Source organism: Dryobates pubescens, chromosome 21, assembly GCF_014839835.1.
Source record: "Dryobates pubescens isolate bDryPub1 chromosome 21, bDryPub1.pri, whole genome shotgun sequence".
NCBI classification, from domain to species: domain Eukaryota; kingdom Metazoa; phylum Chordata; class Aves; order Piciformes; family Picidae; genus Dryobates; species Dryobates pubescens.
This window is the reverse complement of record NC_071632.1, coordinates 7,491,679-7,514,364: the sequence shown is the minus strand read 5'-3', so window position 1 is coordinate 7,514,364 and position 22,686 is coordinate 7,491,679.

Genomic DNA, 22,686 nt, shown 5'->3' with positions numbered 1-22,686 from the left:
TTAGGTTTTGATTTTTTTGGGGTGGGGTTGTTTTGGATTGGGGTTTTTTTTGGTTGTTTGGGGGTTTTGTGATTTTTTTTGTTTTCCCTTTGAATTTCCTTCCATTCTCAGTAGCAAGACATGTGCCTTATTACATCTGGAGCAAGTTCCTGGAAAACAGCTTGCTGGATAACTAGAAAGAGCTGTTTGTTTGAGAAAGAGACATGTGAAGAAAGACAAGAGAATATTTTTTCCAAATGTTATTCAGCACAGTGTCTCTGGCTTGAGTTACTGAAAGCATCTATTTCATAGCCTCTCATTTTATAGCTATTGTAACAAAACTTTTCCAGAGTTGCTGAAGTCAAACATTCCCCTGTTTACAAAATCCCATTCCTAAAACTCTCTTGTTCTTTAAAGAATTATTGGAATCATAGAATCCTAGAATGGTTTAGGTTGGAAGGGACCTCAGAGATCATCTACTCCAACCTCCCCACCATGGGCAGGGACACCTCTCAACTAGACTTGGCTGCTTAAGGCCTCATGCTGCCTGGCCTTGAACATGCCCAGGGAGGAAGCAACCACAACCTCCCTGGGCAGCCTATCCCATAATATGTACATTTCTGGCTGTAAACAAGAATATTAATAATATATTGGTCTGTAAAGCAAACTCCTAAGCTTTCATGTCCCTATCAGTGAATTTTCTAATACTCTGCTTAACTTTAAATAACTACTAAGAAACTGAAATCTAATTGTTTTTTTATACATTTATATATATATATAAAATTATATATTTTGTACACCCTTATCTTAACTCTGCCATGTGACAACATATTGCTCAACAGGCAAATCTAAGAGGACTACGTTTCCTGAGACTTACACTTCTATTTCCCCACCTGCTGAAATTTCTATAATACTTAAAAAGAGGTAAATCTCACTTTAGTTTTGTTTTCAGTTTCTAAATGTAGTGTGAGTCTGGAGAACCCCTAATAAAATTGTGTTTCTGCAACTATTCCTAGCAGTGGCATATGTTAACATTTAGTATGCACTGAAGTATTGATCATCTGCCTGAAGAAATGGCTCAAAGTTCATTGCATTTAAAATGATTCCTCTTTGATCCCTGACACTGAAGGGAAGATGGAGCAGGTTTCAACAGCTTCAGGGAATGACTCAAATTACACAGCATTTTCAAACCTTTCTGCTCTCAGTCTGGCAATCTTTGCCTGCAAATACTATTGTGGATTTAAGAGTAATTAAAGGAGTTTTGAAACAGTATTTACTAACTTGGAAAGATGAAACTTGTTTTAGAATCCTTCTTTATTTCTGCAGTATAACTGGTTAGAAAAGATTAATGTGACAAGAAAGCATTGAAGCAGGTTCATTTTCACATTTTTGCTGCAAAAAAAACCAACAAACATTTGGACTGGTGACATAAGGGTGCATTATTTATAACTTGGTGAGCCCATGAAACCTCAGGCCCTCAGGGAAGAGATGCAACATACAGAGGGGCTCAAGACTGAGGTATGGACGTACCCATGGACACTGTTGCACAGGCTATCCATGAACGGGAATTGTGTTGAAACTACGAAGTCATATCAGTTGTCTACATTATAGTGTTCAAAGGGCTAATAGAGCCTTACAGAGTATGTTTGAAAAAGAACTAAGTCCATAGTTAATATATTTTTACAAGATTCATGTTTGATGTCATTAAAAAAAAAAAAGTAAAAAAATCATAATCAAATGCTAAGAAATCATTACAGCATTAACAATTTTAGATTCAAATGGCCTTTTTTATGTTTCCTGCAGGGAGAAAGTGTCCACTTGTGTCTGATGTGCCATTTACTAAGAATTATCCACCATCTGTAATGTTAGGACTTACTCCAAAATCCCTTGAAGTCTATGGAAGGATTTGCATCAGCGGCAGGGGACTTGCATTAGGCAGCTAGTGCTTGGAATTTTGAAAGCTGAATGCATTAAAATCAAATCCTTGGAGATTTAAAGATGTGGGTATTATGAAAGGGTTTGAACAGAAGACTTTGTGAGTAGTGTCGTTGTGATTCCAGTACTGACACTGTACATATCCAGATTCTTCAGCAGGATATAGTCCTAGTCCTGTTTTCTTTGTGACTTTGAAAGGATGATTTCCAGGAAGCAATGCAAACAGGAAGAAAATAAAATAAACCAGATATATCATTTCCCTCTCCCCACCCCCCGATTTAATACATAAAAACTAAACTTCTGCTTAAAGTCAGAATATGTTTGCAAAGGATATGTATTCTTCCATCATACTTGGATGATTTGTGAATCAGGTCTAGGGAATTTCATTTTACAGTTCAGATGCAAAGCCCTGAAGCGTAACGACGTGTCAAAATTTAAAGAGAACACAACTTTCATTAATCAAATTCAACTTTTCACAAAAGTAATAAATGAGAACACAGTGTGTAAAATACTGAATTTATCATTTGACAGTGTAGTTTCTACCAGCCCCATCATTTTCTCCACCATTAATTAGCATTTCTCTATCATTCTTTGTCACGCCAGGTCGACGTCTGATCATCTGTAAAGTTGCTATTGTAGTGGAGTTTGATATCCAGGCTTATTTTGCCTAAAGGAATGGAATTTTGCCTTTTCCCAGTCTTTCATAAAAGGATGAAATTAAACTAAGCCTAATTATGAAATTAAACAGCTGTTCTCTACTGAAATAACAGAATTGCTGCAAAATATCAGGAAATCTTTCCCTAGGAACTTAGCAACAAATGTGTTTTCTTTCTAAAATGAAATGTATTTTCTTTCTAAAATGACTTATTTGTCTCTCTCTTAATGTAAAAATACAAAAAGATTTTAAAAAAAATTACACAAACTGAATATTTGGTGATTAAACAGGAAAGGATGCTCAGGAACAAATAAGACTATGAGATTTTCTTCTAAATAAAACCCCCACAAACCACATTTGGCCAAAATTGTACTTAAATATCAGTGATCTCCTACTTAGTTGAAATTAGATTGAAAGGTCATTTGAATGAAAGTATAAACTCAGTGAGATTTTTGAGTAAAAAATATCCCAGTTTTTGTCTTTCACTTTAAAAAGCACTTGATCTTGACCTAATTCACAGAATCACAGGATCACCAAGGTTGGAAGAGACCTCAAGGACCATCAAGTCCAACTTGTCACATGTTCATGCTTAGTTGTAATAATAAAGCAATTATTTTGTCATTTAAATGTGTGGAAATGCTGGTTTTCAGGTGACTGCTCATAGCTGCAGTGTTTCTGGAGAAAGAATCATGGACTGGTTTCTTCTTTCTTACATCAGTCACTGACCTTGATTACCCTCCATCCTTTCAGATTGCAGCCATTCAAAAGGAGTAGAAGCAGTGTCTTAGTGAGTAGCAATAAATGGATGATACAGAATTCAATTTACAAATAATTTAAAAAAGAAAATATAATTGATGTTAATCACCATGAGTTCAGGAAAATAAATCATGTCAAAGTAACTTAATATTTTTTTAATGAGATTAAATATTTGGCTGATAACTACAGCGCTGTTGCCCAGAGAATTTCCAGAGGTGAGGTTGTAATCCTGGAAGTGCTTAAAGCCAGATTGGATGGGACCCTGAGCAGGTGTCCTAGGTGTCCACCTAGTAGGAGGTTGGAAATAGATGATCTTTATGATCACTTCCAACTCAAACCATTCTGTGATTCTAGGATAATATAATTAGATTTCTGATTTCACTTCACATGCCCTTTTGATAAAGCACTTGAACAATATGCTAACTGCACATTAATTGGATTGAAGTCTGTTAATTGAGAGATCTCTATAACTAATGCTAATGACTAATCAATGAGAGGATGTTTCTGAAACAAAATCTCCCAGAATTTGATTCTTCATCCCATGCTATTTGGTTAATGACCTAAAAAGCATAAAATGATCTCCAGTAAATTCCACAAATTACAGAAACCTGGAAGACTGCTAAGTGATTGTTTAACACTAACACCACCAGGAAAAATGTGAATTTTCAATATTGACAAAATCATGCATCTAGAAATTAGGACTATATTTGTTGGAAGAGTTCTGAAGAAGCAGCTACTCTGGAAAGGACTCAAGTGTCTGGATTGAAAATTGTCTTCAGACATGCAGTGGAAACTTCCTAGTCTTCAAAGCATGTTTTACAGATAAGAAAAGTCAACTGAAAATGTCCTCTTACCCATACTTAACATCTCTAAAAAACCTCTAATCAGGTGAGAATGGTGAACTGTGTTGCATTTACACTGAAAAAAACTAAACATGAAAAAAGTCAGAGATTTAGCACTGTACTTTCCAGACAATTGCAGCTTTTCAGTATAATAATTTTGAGGTTGTATAAGCTGTCTGAACTTTTAAAAATACTAAAGTTCTCAGAAATCTAGGACTCAAAAACACTCTTTCAAATTTAGACTCCTTTATGAGCATAATTAAGATATATTTTTGTATATGCATGAGCTGGTTTGTATTTGTCTGGCTAATATGTTTTGTGGAGATTTATAAATTGTTGAGTCATTAGAAAGATAAACAATTAAAGAATGCTATGATCTCAGGTTTGGAAAGATGATGAAGGCAGTTCATCATAAGCCTGCTCCTTCCCCAAAATTATTTGGAAGTGGTTGATTTTGAACAGCTTAAAAACAAGTGCCAGGTTCTACACATTGGCCACAACAACCCCATGCAGCGCTACAGGCTGGAGTCAGAGTGGCTGGAGAGCGGCCAGGCAGAGAGGGACCTGGGGGTACTGGTTGACAGTAGGCTGAACATGAGCCAGCAGTGTGCCCAGGTGGCTAGGAAGGCCAATGGCATCCTGGCCTGCATCAGGAACAGTGTGGCCAGCAGGAGCAGAGAGGCCACACCTTTAGTACTGCATCCAGTTCTGGGACCCTCAGTTTAGGAAAGATGTTGACTTGTGGAACATGTCCAGAGAAGGGCAACAAAGTTGGTGAGGGGTTTGGAGCACAAGCCCTATGAGGAGAGGCTGAGGGGGCTGGAGCTGCTTAGCCTGGAGAAGAGGAGGCTCAGGGGAGACCTTATCGAAGGCAGGTTGTAGACAGGTGGGGGCTGGTCTCTTCTCCCAGGCAACCAGCACCAGAAGAAGGGGATACAATCTCAAGCTGTGCCAGGGGAGGTTTAGACTAGATGTTAGGAAGAAATTTTTCACAGAGAGAGTGATTGGCCATTAGAATGGGCTGCCCGGGGAGGTGGTGAAGTTGCCATCATTGGAGGTGTTTAGAAGGAGAGTTGATGCAGTGCTTGGTGCCATGGTTTAGTTGATTAGATGGTTTTGGATGATGGGTTGGACGTGATGATCTTGAAGGTCTCTTCCAACCTGGTTTATTATATTGTATTCTATTCTATATAGAGAGAAGTCTGATGGGTATAAGACTTCCAGATTCAGTGTGATGATTAAAAAGACTGAAATTCACATGCGTGAAAATGAGAGTAGCTGTATTTTAATACTGGTATGGTTCAGGAATACTCTGCCTAGAATTGGTATGTGTGCTTCAAGAAAGGTGTTGATAAATATAAACCAGTTCAGAGAAAATCCACAGTAATGATTAAAGGCTTAAAAGACAATAAAGAGGGATGTGAAGAAGTTAATCTATTGTATTTTATCCACTGAAGGTTAAGGTGACTTGTTCCCACACTGTATATATGTGTCTTTATAGTGCAAAGTGTTGACAGCAGTGTGTTTTATTCAGCTGGTGAATAAATGGATAATGATCCAACTAGTGGAAACTGAAATTAGACAAATTCAAATGACACAAAGATGTGTATGCATTTATTTTTTTAATGAGGGTTTTTTAAACAACTTTCAGAGTTTTCTTTCCATAGTAGTCAGATAACAATTCCAAATCAAGTAGTCTTTTCAATCATAAAGTCTCCTTTTACCCTCATTTTCTATCATGGACAAGCTGTAATGTCTTCTGACCCACTGGAAAGTGTTGCAGTTGGTGGATTTGCACTAATATCTTTAATGAGGGCTAGGTATTCCTGCTGTGTTTTAATCACTGTACACTTCATCATTTAAGTCAGAAGACAGGGATCATAGCATGCTGTGAAGCACAGCTGAGGGATCTTACCCTAAAGGTGTTATTAAGGATATATGACACCTTAATGCTATTTTGGTGGATTAATTTTGAACTGAGCAAAGTTGTATGTTTGAGCAGACTTTAAAGGAATCATTCCAGCTCACATCTTCCACTCTTGAGAAGGAATTCTAAAATCTTTTCACCATCAGTTTGTGTTCCTGGAAGAATTTGCGCTGATTTATGGCTGAGGTTTCCAGGAGTTAATGTGATCCAAACAATAATCTCCTAGTTTTGATTAATGTGCTTTGTTAGATGTTATTGCCCAGATACTGTCTGATTCTAATTTTATGTAATAAGCAATAAGTAGACAGGAAAAAGGTTTTTAAAGTAAATGTTATGAATGCACATGCTTATGCAGCATGCGAAAGCAAATAGAAAGTCTTCACAAAGTCAAATGAAATTCAATGACCAAATTGCTTTAAAGTTTGATATTTGTATAGGTGATGGATTCCCATGCAAGGGGCTATGTATAGTATCTAAATAATGTTATATATTTAGCACAAATACAACACAAGTATCCATGATTTCTGATAGTGGGGAATATTGGTGGTTTTTTTCATCCCACTACACACTCCAGTGTGGATAGAAAAAGTAAAGATTAAAAATCCATAACCAGTGAAACTGGGACTAAGATGAAGATAGAAATCAGCTTGGAGCACACAGATAAAAGAAAGTAAGACTATTGCAGGACTTGGCTACCTCTCTGATAGCTGATCAAGAGAACTGATCATACATGCATTCCAAGCTTATTTTTGTAATATCACAGAATCACCAAGGTTGGAAGAGACCTCGAAGATCACCAAGTCCAACCTGTCACCACAGACCTCATGACTAAACCATATCTGACAAAATGCATGAGGAAGCAGACATTGCATGAAAGAATCAACACATGAAAGGAAAATCCTGGAGTGATAAAGAAGTGGCAGGTAGGAGTAAGGAAAGTGTTCACAAAAATTTGAGTGTGAAAAAAAAATTCTCATTTTATCTGAAGCTGTAAACAATAATGATGGGATGCAGCAATCACATGATGGAGGCAACTCTGCTCTTTCATGCTGCCAATCCTGCCATATAAACATGGAATATGACATACTTTAACCCTTTCCCATATCTGCTGTTCTCATAAGTATTTTAACATTTTGGTTGCCAATATGCTATGTGGGTTCCATGTGTCCAATGTTCTTTCAGTCATATCTTGATCATTTGTAGCTATGAAGTTTTCCCAGGTAACAGCCCCAGGTATCTGTCCCAAGTGGGTTTTATGTTTATATTGGGGTCAGTTTTCAGTGCCTGAGTTGGAATTGTCTTGGATTATGGCTTGCAGACAGGAAGCCTGGGACATAAATTGAATGAAGCAATGGCTGCTTTAACCCATCTCTCAAATGGGCAGTCAGAGTCATACAACAAAGTTGTCATCCTCCAGAAGTGAGAAATCTCATGTAAGCTGTTTATTGATCGCATGAAGAGCCCATGTGAAGTCCTGAGCAGGGAGGGTCTGGGGATCATTTGGCAGAGCACTAATTCAGCAGATTGACAGCACAGCAGGGATGCTCCTTAGAGTCAAATAGTGAAGATGGCTGAGGTCCAGCACTCAGAATTGGCCCTCAACAGTGCATAATGCACAAATGAAGATGTGGTTTCAGGGGATCAGGATCCTTGGACACTCCACTGTTTAAGTTAAAGAACAGTCTAAATTTGGTAGAAAAATGCTTATGGTAATGTAAGAAAAAATTCCTTTCCAAACTACCCTACTTTGGAAGCTTGTAGCCCCCACTTGAGCAGCAGTGATGGCATTAATTAAGAAAAGGAGTTTGTCATTTTACTCCAGTGCACATTAGCTTTGTCTATCTAATATTCCTAATGGATGTGTCTGTGTAAAGGCCCACAGATGGCTCCAGCAGTGAGGAGGAGGAAAAGGAAAACACATAATCTCTAAATGTCAGGGAAGAATAAAAGCCAGATAAACAAACCAAACAAGATGCTGACAATTGACACTACCCTGCGGCAGGAAGCTAAACCTTTACCTTTGCAGTAAGATTCTAATGCTTTGTTGTTGTTGTTATTGTTGATCACCACAAAAAAAGAGAGCTTTGCCAAGGAAGAAAGATCACTGTGGAGAGTGCCAAGCTACGCAAAATGAGTTCCAGTATTTTACTGACCAGAATACTCGATTGTTGGCAGAGCATACACGAGTAACTATTTGTGTAATTTAGGACTGGATGTTCTCAGAAAATTACAATTTACAGGATTTCATTCAGGCACAGCCTACGAGTCAGGAGAAGTGATTAACAACCTCCACTACTCCCTCACAAAGCAGCATGCAGTAAATGGTCATCGCCTGTTTTTCTATCTCTTTGCATTTCATTCAGTCAGATTGAGTCAACCTGGAGAGAAACATAGTAGAAAAAACAACAGTTTGCCTCTTTTATGGCAGTAGAGGCCCACAGAGCAGGGGATTTGTGTGAATCACAGAACCAGAGAATGGTTTGGATTAGAAGGGATCTTTAAATGTCATCTACTCCAACCCCTCTGCAGTGAGCAGGAACATCTTCAACTAGATCATGTTGCCCCTGAGGCTCAGAGCTCCATACAACCTCACCTGGAATGTTTCCAGGGATGGGACATCTTCCTCCATTCTGGGTGAACTCTGCCAATGCCCATTGTTAAAGACCTCTTCATTCTCTCTAGTCTGATTTGTAGATCCCCTAACTATTTTGGAGGGTGGTGTAATGCAAGATTCAGAACAATGTCACAACAGGACTCAAAATCTGGATGAAAATTCAGAGATGTTTCAGATATTTGTTCTGCATTCCTCTTATGGCATTACAGAAGCACACTCTCCTTCACTCTCCACCACATCATTGTCAGATGTGAAATGACTCAGTGTACTGCAAGGGACTGTAAGTGACACATCCATAATACTGTCTGCATGTGAAATGTTTGCAGACTGTGCACTGGATATTCACTTTGGGAGCACTTTCTTATTTGTCCTACTTAAGCCACAAAGAGATCTTCAAATAATTGGTTACTTAGCCACTTCCAATTATCTAAATGATTTTAGTTTATTACCTTAAGTGCCAAGCTAATGATTATTGGAGGTGTGAGAAAATGTTTTATTTCCCAAATTACAGATGGATTTTATAAAATTCTGGTAAGAAACCCATCACCTCCTGGTAAATTTTCATTTGTAATCACTCAGAAAAAAAGAAAGTAAAACCCAACAAAAACCTTTTATATTAATTGTTACTGTGACTACAAACAGTCTTACAGGAACTATATAATTGTCAGTGTTCTTCCATAAAAATGGAATATATTGAAATGCCAGGAAAGCCGAATAAATACACCAATCAGTGGTATAGAATAGATTAGAGTAGGGTAGGATAGGATAGGATAGGATAGGATAGGATAGGATAGGATAGGATAGGATAGGATAGGATAGAATAGACAATGTTTGAAGAGACCTTCGAGATCATCGCAACCAACCCATCATCCAACACCATCTAATCAACTAAACCATGGCACCAAGCACCCCATCAAGTCTCCTCCTAAACACCCCCAATGATGGTGACTTCACCACCTCCCCAGGCAGCCCATTCCAATGGTCAATCACTCCCTCTATGAAGAATTTCTTCCTAACATCCAGTCTAAATCTCCCCTGGCAAACCAGAACACACAATTCTGATTTTTTTTTAGATGCAACTAAACCAAATTTTTCTTAAATGTTGGCAATAGATACAATACACATTGAAAAATAACATCTCATATACCACTGTAGCCATGCACTTCATGAGCCCTTGAAGTGGTGAATGCAGTGCAAAGGCATTGTTTGGTACAGAGTGCGATTGCTAAAGGCATGTAGAAATTAAGAATCCAAATTAGCACAGACCCAACACTATTAAGGTCTAAATATAATTTTCCAATTCTTGGGAGCTCTTCAGTGTGTTTTGGAAACCACAGTGTCTTTGAAAAACTGGTTCTGAGCTACTCTGTGCCTCAGTTCCATGTCGTCAAAGCAAGATCAACACACTTCTCTGGCCAGTAACAGAGCTGTGAATGTAAATGCTTTGGATATTGCAAAGATGAGATATCTGAACTGATTAACAGACAATTGCCTTTGCTTACACACCAAACCCTCATTTTGAAAAGGCATTGGAGTAGTTGCACTTAAAAAAGGTTTTTCCTTTCTTTCTTTTACCAGTAGTCTGAGGGGAATCTTTTACCAAGCTGGGAGAAATCTGTGGAATTGCTTAAATATTGACTTTCTTTGTGATGCAAAAAAGAAGCCAGAATCTAAAGCATGTATTTTGGTACTGCAATTTATCTCCATATTTCCCATGAGGAAATATTCTTCCACAGGCAGTTTTATTCTGCAAAGATTGTGACATAGCCAAAAGTAAGCCTCTCATGTTCAGGATAAGTGAAAACATTGGATAGAGCATTCATCTGCTGTCCAATTTCTGATCTTCTAGGAAAGGCCCCCTCCGATCTTTCCTTAAAACAGAGCAGATCAAGCAGCAGACTTGCCTACACGCCACTTAAATGGCTTTCATTTAAAGATCATTGAAATTTTCAGCACTTGTTCCAGAGCCTTTGACATTTGACAGGCTTTTAAGAAACAAAAGCAAACTTGAAAATCATGTTTTGTTTTCCGTATGTGAAAAACACGACTGGCTTTGTTGAACTGTAAATATCATCAAACCTCATCCTCCTTGCTGTGACATTCTTAATATGCAGTATTTCACTGAAGTTATGTGCCACAGACATATTTACACTAACTCAGACACATTCACAAGGCAGGAATGCTTCAAAAAGGGGTTCTTTTTTGTCCTAGTGGAATGTCATAAATGTAAGCTCTTTCTTGGTGATATAGGGATTTACCCCCTCCCTATACATCCCCCCCCCCTTTTTTTTTTCTTTTGTTTGTATGTATATTACTAATTAAAACTTCATTTTTATTTAAGCTGAAATATTGAAATGCAGATTGTTCTATTTCTGATATAAAAACAAAACAAAACCCAAAACAAACAAACAAAACCCAACCAAACCAAAGCCCTAACTGAAGGTCACATTATTATTCATGCCATTAATTTGATTGCTTTCTTATTGATGCTTTAAAACAGAGGAACTTCACATGGTATCCCAGGAGGTGCAAGGATCCTTAACCCATCCCTAGAGCAACATGGAGTGGCTGGAGAGCTGCCAAACAGAAAGGGACCTGGGGGTACTGGTTGACAGTCGACTGAACATGAGCCAGCAGTGTGCCCAGGTGGCCAAGAAGGCCAATGGCATCCTGGTCTGTAACAGGAATAGTGTGGCCAGCAGGAGCAGGGAGGTCATTCTGCCCCTGTACACTGCACTGGTTAGGCCACACCTTTAGTACTGCGTCCAGGTCTGGGCCCCCCAATATAAGAAGGACCTTGAGACTCTTGAATGTGTCCAGAGAAGGGCAACGAGGCTGGAGAGAGGCCTCGAGCACAAGCCCTATGAGGAGAGGCTGAGGGAGCTGGAATTGCTTAGCCTGGAGAAGAGGAGTCTCAGGGGAGACCTTATTGCTGTCCACAACTATCTGAAGGGAGGTTGTAGACAGGTGGGGACTGGTCTCTTCTTCCAGGCAACCAGCACCAGAAGAAGAGGACACAGTCTCAAGCTGTGGCAGGGGAAGTTTAGGCTGGAGGTGAGGAGAAAGTTGCTCACAGAGAGAGCTGTTAGCCATTGGAATATGCTGGCCAGAGAGTTGGTGGAGTTGCTGTCCCTGGAGGTGTTCAAGAGGGGATTGAACATGGTCTAGTAGGTATGAGGTGTTGGGTGACAGGTTGGACTTGATCTTTGAGATCTTTTCCAACCTTGTTGATTCTATGATTCTATGAATTGAGGTAACACTTTGCCAGAACTTAATGCATTCAGGATTTTGGAGTTAAGCCCCAAAGCAGTAAAACCACACTGCACAATTTCTGGCAGAAATATGAAGAAAATACGTTCCCTCATTTAGATGTGAAAAGGTTGATCAGTAACAAAGGCCAGTATGTACCTTCTGCATATAAATGCTATAAGGCAAAAAGAATTAAACCAATAAGATGCAGACAAAACAATAAACGTATGTTCTTTCAAGTGAGCTTTTGCTACTTAAAGGAAAAAGGAAATTTCCATTGTACAAAGGAAAAATATATGTGTAAAGTTTAGCAAAACATAGTCTCTGCCTAAATGACTCAGGAACTATGACATTTAGTAATTTTGGCTTTGTTTACTTTTCCTTTAATAATCTCCATTATTTAGCCTCAATGTAGTTAGCAAGTGGTGCTTTTTGTTTGAGCAAAGATTACAGCGTTAAAAGCTCAGAAACAATTCAGGAGAGTATTTGTAGTGTAACAATTTCATGTAATCTAAATTGTGAACACTCTGAACATAGCTTCTCAGCCAGCACTGGTTACATCACCTTACATTACCCTTATATGTTTATCTAGAGACATCTATGTCTCTTCCACAGAGTTCTCTTAGTACCATTCAGACTGTCAAACTCTTTTCCAGTGTCCAGTATCCATTTTGACTACTCTTGCATGAAAAGCAAGGCTGCTTATTTCAGGAAAAAAAAAAAAAGAAAAAAGAAAAAGATAGGTAAGACAGAATAAATCTGAAATATAGTGACCCTTTTGCCTGTATATTCTGCTTCTGAACTGCAATGCAAAATGATCTAGGCTCTGGTAACAGAAAATACATTTGCATTTAATGGTGTAGTACCAGCATAAGACTGTGCGAGTCCTGCTCTGACTGAGCTCGGTATACATTGTATTAGGCATTTCATACAACTGTGCTCACTCCAGTTCTGATTTTTTTGGCCTCATTTACAAACATCACAACTACTGAAATCAATGGAGTAAGGAAAATCATATCTGTACCTGGAAAATGTCACTATTAGACAACAGTGCCATATGCTATCACTAAATTGTTATCCTTCACTACAGGACTTGAATGCTCTGTTTGCAGGGGAATTCAGAGCAGGCAAACATCCAGTGGGAGGCTGAGACTGAAATGGCACTTCCCAAAAGAGTGCTCAGAGACTGACTAGTTTCCATGTGGAAACAAGTTTCTTAGTGTTTCTGTCACCTGTTGTACCTTTTTCTACCTCATACAATGCAATTACTATGTCTTACAGACAGGTTGCCGAGTCCAGCTGAGAACTGTGCAATGAATGATCATTTCCTTCCAGAAGGAATTGTCTTTGAGTCAGAGCACATAAAAAAAGTACTTTTGCTATCTATATCCCTTCCCAGATAACAGTGATTGTGACAAGGCACAAGATCAGTCAGTTTCACATCATGAAGAAAAATCTTTCTATGACCCTGGAACTGCTGCTACTGGCCATTGGGTTTAGTTTTAGCACTTGTCACATCAGCATGAGGGATGTTTGCACTCACTTAAACTGTACTCAGCCCTTCTGTGCTACTATTCAATTAGGTGTTTCAAAATGCCCTACACCGTGAAGGAAGCCCTTTAGCAACCTTTAAAGTATGAAAATGCTGTTTGTGACTTTTTTTCCTAGATGGAGCGAACCTCTAATTGTGGGTTTCATCATCTGGAAGTACTGAAAGCCCTGATTAACAGACAAGAGATGTGCAATTGTTCCCTTGTGAAAAATAGATTTATGTTTTGAAAGTTAACCTTGACAGATATTGAAGTACCTTACAGGAGTGGTTATACAAAAGTTTAACCTGAGTGTTTACCTCAGCCTGTCACTGAAGTGGAACAGTACCAGAAATTCATGACTTACTGGCAACTTGTTCTGCTTGCTTAGTATCAAGCACCAATATTGCATTCTCCCTGTAAGCTCCTGGTATAGCATCTTTTCCAGCATATCCATTTGTAGTAAATTGCTTTGCCAGAACCTCCCCTTTTATGATTGCGCTGAACATCTCCTTTTGAAATGTGTTTTGCCCTTAAATGTGCCAGAGTATATACATGGCATCCTGCCAGGGGAGAGTCAGTATTATATTTGGAAGATATTTCTCGTCAGAGTCAGTTTGGTTCCTGGGGGAAGGCATTTTAAAGGTTTCATCTCTGCCTTGTCTGCTTTTGAGCATTATCCAAAATTGTCACAGTTTTCTGATAGATGCAGAGGTAATTAAATATGTGAATGATAGCATTAGTGGCTTTTACTTTTCCATTCCATTCCATTCTTAGACACATTCAAATTACAGAGTAACTCTTTTTGGTACTCAGTGTGAAGTATGTGATTATTTTTTTGCTGCTATTGTTTTGAGTTTGCTTTTTTTCAGCCTACGTTTCTTTCAGCCTACCTTTCTTTCACCTATTTTTCACTGCTTGGAGTGTACCTATCCATAAACTATAATCATTCTGAGCACAATCTCATAGGGCAGAAGCTTAGTTTTGATTAGGAATGTTTCAATCTGCTTGAACCGCTTCCTTTAAGGAAACAAACAAACACACTCACACACAAAAAAAACAACCACCAGTGAAATGCTCATTCAGCCACCTATATATCTGCACTAAAGTTAGCATTTAGTGATCAGTTATGTTACTCCCCTTCATACAAATTATGTTTTTATTGTAGATTGTGATATTTTGTCCAAATTCTAGTACAATATGATAGGAAGCTTTTTAATGTGTGAGTGTATGCACTTAGGTGATTTATTTCAGAGCTTTAGATCTGTTATTACTGTCATTGTACATGACATTAACATATAGATCTGTACTATCAGAGTTTATAAGTGAAAGCAAAAAGGAAACCAAGCAACATTCTGATTAGAAACTGCTTGTCCTGGAAATATCTCTCAGAATAATGCTCAAGCTCACTGACCCTCAGGTCAACAGACAGGGCAATATATATTCAAGTAGAATTAATTTGCTATAAAAGTAAACATATCCAAAACTAAAGTATTTGGAGATCTCGATGATATCTCTTTTTTTTATCTTAGTCATTTCTGTTCTGCTTATATCCCTAGCTATGAACATCAGCCTAGGTATTTCCTAGCTATTGTTTAGACTGAGCCAAATATGAAGTGCTTTGAACCTGGGTCAAAAAGCAGGAACTGTAAGTTTCAAGTATGAATTATTAATGGTTGTAGACATCTAAGGTTTAGGCTGAACGTTACAGTAGCTGCATCTTTCCGCAGTCATTTATCACATCTAACCTAAAACCTCTTGAAGGGGATTTAGGTGGCTTCCTCATACCATGTTCTTTGGCCCTTTTAAAAAAAGATTCACTGTAGACTCTCAAACAAGGGGGTGTCTAAATATCTTTGGCCTTGATCTAACTTTCACATGATAGTCTCTTAAACATCACTATTATTGTTATTGCTAATCATTTAATTGGAAGTCTTACTACTTGCCTGTATCTTCAGAAATAGAGCTCTGGCTGTATGGTTTCTGAGAAACAACAGCCAATTTCTGAAAATTATACAGATTTACTGCTGGTTTGAGCAGTAGCAGAGGGCACAGAATAACTTCATTTGTAATCAGAGGCAGAACACTGCATAAAATTCCCAGACTTGGTTTATTTTGTTATTATTTCAGTACAAAAGAAACCACAAATTTACAAATGCATAAACAAGAACGACACCTGAATATGAATTAAATTGCAAGGAGCACTGCTGACAGGAGTATCTAGCTTTCAATTTCAGAGACAGCTTTGTTATTTTTGCTTGAGACAGCTGTATCCTTTAGGGACAGAACAGAAAAGAAAGCTCAGAGCACCCAAAACACTGAAGGGCCAACAGTTTGGAAAATCACTAAGAAACATGAAATTCTAGGTGCTTGGAAGAAAACAAAGCCTAAAGACACAAAGAATATAAAACAATAAATCAAATGTTTTCTCTTGAGTGTTCTTCTCAATCCCTCTTTCACAAAGCAGGTAATTTTTCATCATTATTACAATTGTTATTAATAGAACACCTTCAGTAAGAGTGCAAAATTAGAAGCAGCAAGGCTACATTCCTGTTCCTTGGCACTGCAGGAAAGCACAGAAGTCAGAATTCACTCTGGCTGATGTTGTTTTCTGTTTCTTCTCAGACAGTGGATCTCTGTTCTTTGCTCTTATCATTGCATGGTCAGCTCAAGGAAGCTGAGTGTTTACTAATGGTAACAGTTCAACATGTACTATAACCCATTGTGATTTTTGGCTCATCCCATCAGATTTTTCTGAGGGTTTTTTGTCCATAAAAGGATTTCACAAGCTGTGATTGCAATATTCCAGTCTTTATTAGTCTCACTGAGAAGTCTTACTTCTATGCATAAGATCAGCCCTCGCACTGTCATAAACTGGAATAAATGAAATTGTTTGTACAAGCTTGGTTGCATATTGACGAAGGGTGGTTGAGTCAGTGTTGGCTTTCTGGGTACTTATTACTGAAGGGAAGAAAGAATATTGACATTTTATTCAGAAAAAAATCATAATAAACATCTGAAAAATCTCTGCTCTCCATTACGTCATGAGTTGTGATTTGTGGCACATGCATCAACTATTGGTGAGATGTTACCATGGGGCTGGAACACCTCTGCTATGAGGATAGGCTGAGGGAGTTGGCGGTTGTTCAGTCTAGAGGAAAGAAGACCCTGAGAGGGCCTTAGGCTGCCTTCCAATACCTGGAGGGATGCTACAGGAAGTCTGCAGAGGGACTTTTCATGAGAGTGTCTAGCAGTAGGATAAGGGGGAGTGGTTTGAATCTGAGGGAAAACAGGGCTAGACTGGAGCTTAGGAAGAAGTTCTTCAGTAAGAGGGTGGTGAGTCTCTGGAACATGCTGCCCAGGGAGGGTGTGGCTGCCTCTTCCCTGGGGGTGTTGAAGGCCAGGCTGGAGGAGGCTTTGAACAGCTGAAGGGAGGTTGTAGACAGACGGATGTTGGTCTCTTCTCCCAGGCAGCCAGTACCAGAACAAGAGGACACAGTCTCAGGCTGCTCCAGGGGAGGTTCAGGTTGGAGGAAAAAGTTCTATACAGAGAGAGTGATTGCCCATTGGAATGGGCTGCCTGGGGAGGTGGTGGAGTCGCCGTCATTGGAGGTTTTCAGGAGAAGACTTGATGGGGTGCTTGGTGCCATGGGTTAGTTGTTTAGGTGGTGTTGGATTGGTTGATGGGTTGGACGCAATGATCTTGAAGGTCTCTTCCAACCTGATTTATTCTATGTATTCTATGAATCTAGTTGAGAGTTGTCCCTGCCCATGGTGGGGAGGTTGGAGTAGATGATCTCTGAAGTCTCTTCCAACCTGAGTCATACTAGGAGTCTATGATACTCATGCAAATACTTTTTGTCCAGAGTGTTTAAATTAAGATAGTTTGTTGAATATGGTTTTCTGGAAACCTATAAAATTGTCACCTGGATATTTGGATAAAACTTCTTGGACCAAGGTTGGAACTCATTACAATGATACTGTTTTTGTGTCACTTAGAAACTCTTATATAGGGCCTTCTACCTTCTGTTTACAACAGTTGATTATTAACTGCTTTATACATCATTATGAGGCTGGCTGGATTATGCTGGCAGATGCCTGCATTTCATAACAAAGTAATTCCTCCAAGTATTAAACATGGCTAATTATACTAAAGGTAGTTTGTGAACTAGATTACTCAGTGTCTGGATTAGAAGCAGCAACTCCAAAACAAAGAGGGGTTTACCAAAAAAGTAACAGAGTCAAATAATGGCACATTTGCTGAATCTGGTAGTGCTGCAAATAGAGGTGAGAAAGAACTGAAATAATAATTATTATATTCAGGTTTATGTCAGGGCAGTGTCTTGGTAAATTCAAACCTTGTAAAGTGAAAGCAGCTCTCTTGAATTCTTCCACCAAAACTTCTGGCCAAAACCCAGGCCCTATGATTTTAATGTCAAAAAGAACAGAGATTAATTTCTGTTTTCATTTTTCAGCTCTCTGTGGTTGTTTCTTTTGGCACAGGCTGGATTTGGAAATACAGAAATATCACAAGGAAGACAGAAAATGCAGTATTTCATGCAGTATTCAAGGGAAAGTAAAAAAGAACTTTCCAGATGGGCTTTCTCAGGGAAATTATCCTTCTCCCTAAGAAATGGGTCTAAGTAAAAGCACTTGTTGCAAACCTCTGAAAACCTTTCCTTCACAAAACCTTTGTCTTTGTTCCTCCATTTCCCATTAGCATTTCTTGTATAGATTCAGGATAATGATGTCTTCACAAAGCTCATCATTTCAAGGTCACAAATGCTTCAGCAAAATTCATTCAGTGCAAATTGCACCGGTTAATATACTCTGAATTCCAGGATTCTGCTAACTCTTTAAAGGGTATGTAGAAAATGCAGGTTAACACATGATGAGATGCTTCATTGCAAGACAATTCTGTTGTCTAAGTGGTAGTGAAATTCACACTTTATGAAGATTTTTTTTTTTAGTCTTATGTCTTGTGTTTCTGACACTCTGCAGCTGTTTGCTCTTAAGTGCAACGAGCCTCCCTATGCAGGTCATTTGATCCCTCCAACCCATTTGATTACAAGAGTAATATTGGAAAAGAAAGATCCTGTTGGTATTTCATTGATTATCTCAAATCCATTATATACCGGGGGGGGGGGTGGGGGGGTGGGGAATAGAAAAAAGTTAGAGGGTTTAATTTTAATGTGTTCTGTGTGAAATAAATAAGGGCAAAGATGAAGAACAGGAAAATATTACCATTCTAGAATGAAGGGAGAATATTAATAAAAGGAAATTGGACAGTTCAGTAACAAACAACACAGTAGATCACCACTAAAAATTAGCATAATTGGCAGCTGGCATGTTCAATATTTCAAAGTGGTAGGAGGTGCAGCAGACCTTTGGTAGGCAGTAGTGGGGTTCAGTGCTTAGTCCCTTAAATATGATCAATGATTCTCTCAAAAATACTGGCTGTAGATAATCACATATGAAAGCCATTAGAGATATTTTTTAGCTGCTTATAGAAAAAAGAAAGGCCTGCATATTAATTTACCATGCTCTTTCATTAGTTTTGTGTCATTTGTTTCATTAGTCATCTGCTGTTTCACACTGATGTCAATGACACAAAACTAATTTCTAGCTAAATTGTACTGGTGAATTGCACCCCATTACAAGAGTAATTCCATCGTGCTCATTTGTATTAGGAATGAACAGTTGCATCAAAGCTGTTGGCTCTATCCACTTTATCCAAAACACCTCCTCTGTGAAAAAACAAACATTTTCTATGAAGGTTAGATGGTATCTGAGCTGCATTTTGAAAATCAAGCAGTAAATATCCAAGTACTGTTTTATTTTGGCTGTGCCTTTCGGGATGTATCCCTAATATGTGATTTATGCAAGCACCCTCCTATACTCTTCTGATGTAGATATTTACAACTATCTCATAGTGAAAACTCACTAGTCTGAGACATTAAAAAGCAAACAAATAAATAATCCAGAAAACCAGCCCTGGGAACTTCAAGAATTTACTAATCTGAGTCATTAGAAAGCACATAAACAAGTGATCTGGAAACCCAGCCCTGAATACTTCTTGCCAGCATAGTACAAAGAAAGTGAGTTACCACATCTGGATATAAATCTTGATGTCAGCCCTCACTTAGGGGGTTAAATAGTCTGTTGATGTCACCCTTATTAATTTTTTTCTTCTATGTAGGGGAAACACTCACCTTGTTTGAAGTCCTTTCTGTAGGCTTTTACAGATTAAGGTCTTTTTTTGAGAGGTTCTGAATTTGATGGGAATTCTTTTATCTGGAGAAAGCATGGCACATTCTTGATACGACATAACTAGTTCACTACCTTGATACTTAATGCTGCACAGAAAGCATTCACAGAATCACAGAACCAACCATGTTGGAAAAGACCTCAGAGATCATCAAGTCCAACCTATTACCTAATACCTAACACCTCCTGACAACTAAACCATGGCTCCAAGTGCCACATCCAATCCTTTTTTGAGCACCTCCAGTGATGGTGACTCCACCACCTCTCTGGGCAGCACATTTCAATGGCCAGTTACTCTTTCTGTGAAGAACTTTCTCCTCACCTTGAGCCTAAACTTCCCCTGGTGCAACTTGAGACTGTGTCCTCTTGTTCTACCACTGGTTTGTCAAGTTATACCCCCAAAAAATTCCTTAAGATATACGATGGGGAGCAGAGTTTGAGTTCTTCCTTTTACTCTTTAAAATAATTAAGTGCCAACTTCAGTACCTGAAGGGGGCCTGTAACATCAGGGCTTTGAGAAAGAGGTTGTAAGAAAGGAAAAACAAAAAAATATTCTCTATTGCAACAAAAAAAAGTGTTTTGAGAGAAAATTATAGGGAAAGAAATCTAGTTCCAAAAAAACCCAGAACTTTCTCCATAACCCTGCAAAATTCACCCTCATAAACTAGTTCTGGAAGAAGTGCTTTATATAAGATGAACAAGTGTCACAAAATCTGGCCTGACACCTCCAGCTGAGACTGAACAGCCACAATCTCCTTCTCTTATTTCCCTTCTATTATGTACTTAGAAAGTGCACGGTAGGCAACTGTGTAATAGGAGACAGAAAAGATCGTATCATTTGTGTTTGCTCTTCACTTCTACTTACATTTGATTAAACAATCATTTAAAGGGGAAACATATTTTTAGTCTCACAGAATGACTACTCTTCATTCTTTAGATGTAGGCAAAACCCAGGGATTTTTCTTTTTTTCCCCTATGATTCCAAAATGGCTATGTTTTGGGTAGCTGCTATCAAAAGGAGTTCAGTACTTTTCCAGTCTGCAGCAAGCTGACAGAGTAAATGATAATGTCTTAAAAAGAGTAAGTTACTTCATGGTGAAATACATAGCACAAAATGACATCATGTGACATATTAAGAGATGTCTAACAGGCACATTTTTAATCAGCTTGATGGTAACCTTTGAGCACTGGTGTGAGTGGCTCGGAGGTGAGCAAGCTCTGTAGGCCACCACTGTGCTCTGTGGGAAGTGCTGTGTGACTGATTTGCTAAAATAGTGCATGATGCTGTTCTGTGTCGTGGATTCAGAGCTGTACTAGGAAGGGCAGTTTTTGTCTCTCTCCATGTTTGCAAGGTTAAGACATTGTTCCAGCGCAGGTCACTGACTCCTTGTGCCTCGGCCATAGTTCATAGAGAATGGCTTAAATTGGAAAGGGCCTTAGAGATCACCTATTCCAACCTCCTGACCATGGGCAGGGACACCTCTCAACTAGACTCAGCTACCCTTGTACTGAAGAACCTCTTCCTAAGCTCCAGACTAACTCTACTTTCCCTCAGCTGCAAACCACTCCCCCTTGTCCTGCCACTGGACACCCTTATTTAAAGTCCCTCTGCAGGCTTCCTGTAGGATCCTTTCAGGTACAGGAAGACAGATCTAAAGACCCCCCAGAGTCCTTTCTTTTATAGGTCAAACAACCCCAACTTCCTCAGCCTATCCTCACATGTTCCAGACCCATGGGATCATTTTTGTGGCCTCCTCTGGACTCCTTTTCATTAGATAAATGTCAATAGAAAAGATTATGAAACGTTACAAATGCAAACACTCACATATGAATATGGATTCAATAACAAGTTTATTTAATGTTCAAAAGTTATTTGTGTTTCATCCTGGTTAAGATGTGGCTCCTTAAAATGGTATAAGAAATAAGAATTAAGAATTAAGTCCAGGGATTTCAGTGGCATTGAAATGGCAAGAGGATTTTGTAATTAGATTTCTACTTACTTGTTTTCCCAACAAGTCCAGGTACAATAGGAGGCTGCAGTGAATCAAATCTAAGAGTGCATTATGACAAACTCATATGATGCCACCACATACCAATAATGCAAGAACGATAAGAACCATTGTAATTCATGCAGTTAGATATTTTTTTTCTTAACTTTCCTAATGCTGAGAAGTCACAAGACAAATTAATCTTGAGTTTATTTCCACTCCAGCAGAGTTAAGTCAGGGGATACATTTGCTCTGCTCACTAGCAACACTGCTGTACTTGGTGTACTTTGCTTTGTGTGTGACAGAGAGAAACCTGATGGTATGTGAATGATGAAGTTTAATATGGTTATCAGAAGGTCCTTTAATGACTATAATAATTCCAAATCCTGAGCTTGTCAAGCTAACTGCTTTGCTTTCCTTTAATTATAATTAATGATCACGCTGAAGACAGAAAAAGAGAACTAAAATACAGGAAGAGAAAGATGAGTTACTAGATGGGACTTCATATGACCTTATACTGCTATAAACAATTAAAAACCCCAATCATTTTATTTGATTAGATAGTTTACACTCATTCTGTTCCAACATGAGCTACTTTCTGATCATGCCATTAATCATGTTATTTAACTGAATATTAATCTAATGTCTCTTCATTATGAATAATGCTAGGGGAGACAAATTTGTCTCAGTGATCAGACCAATGACCTTTCCAATTTCTGTGATGGTAATAATTAAAAAGAGGTCTTTTTTTTTTCTACATTTTATACTGAACTTAGAATTACAATTGTGGAGGAAGAGCATCAGACCTTTAGAAATAAGAACCTTTTTTTGCAGTACCTGCTTCTTTTATTGAACAAAAGAGCAGAATACATGCCTCAGAGAAACCTTCTGACTCGCATGGGACAACTGCAGTCCTGGCCTGTATCGGGAACAGCGTGGCCAGCA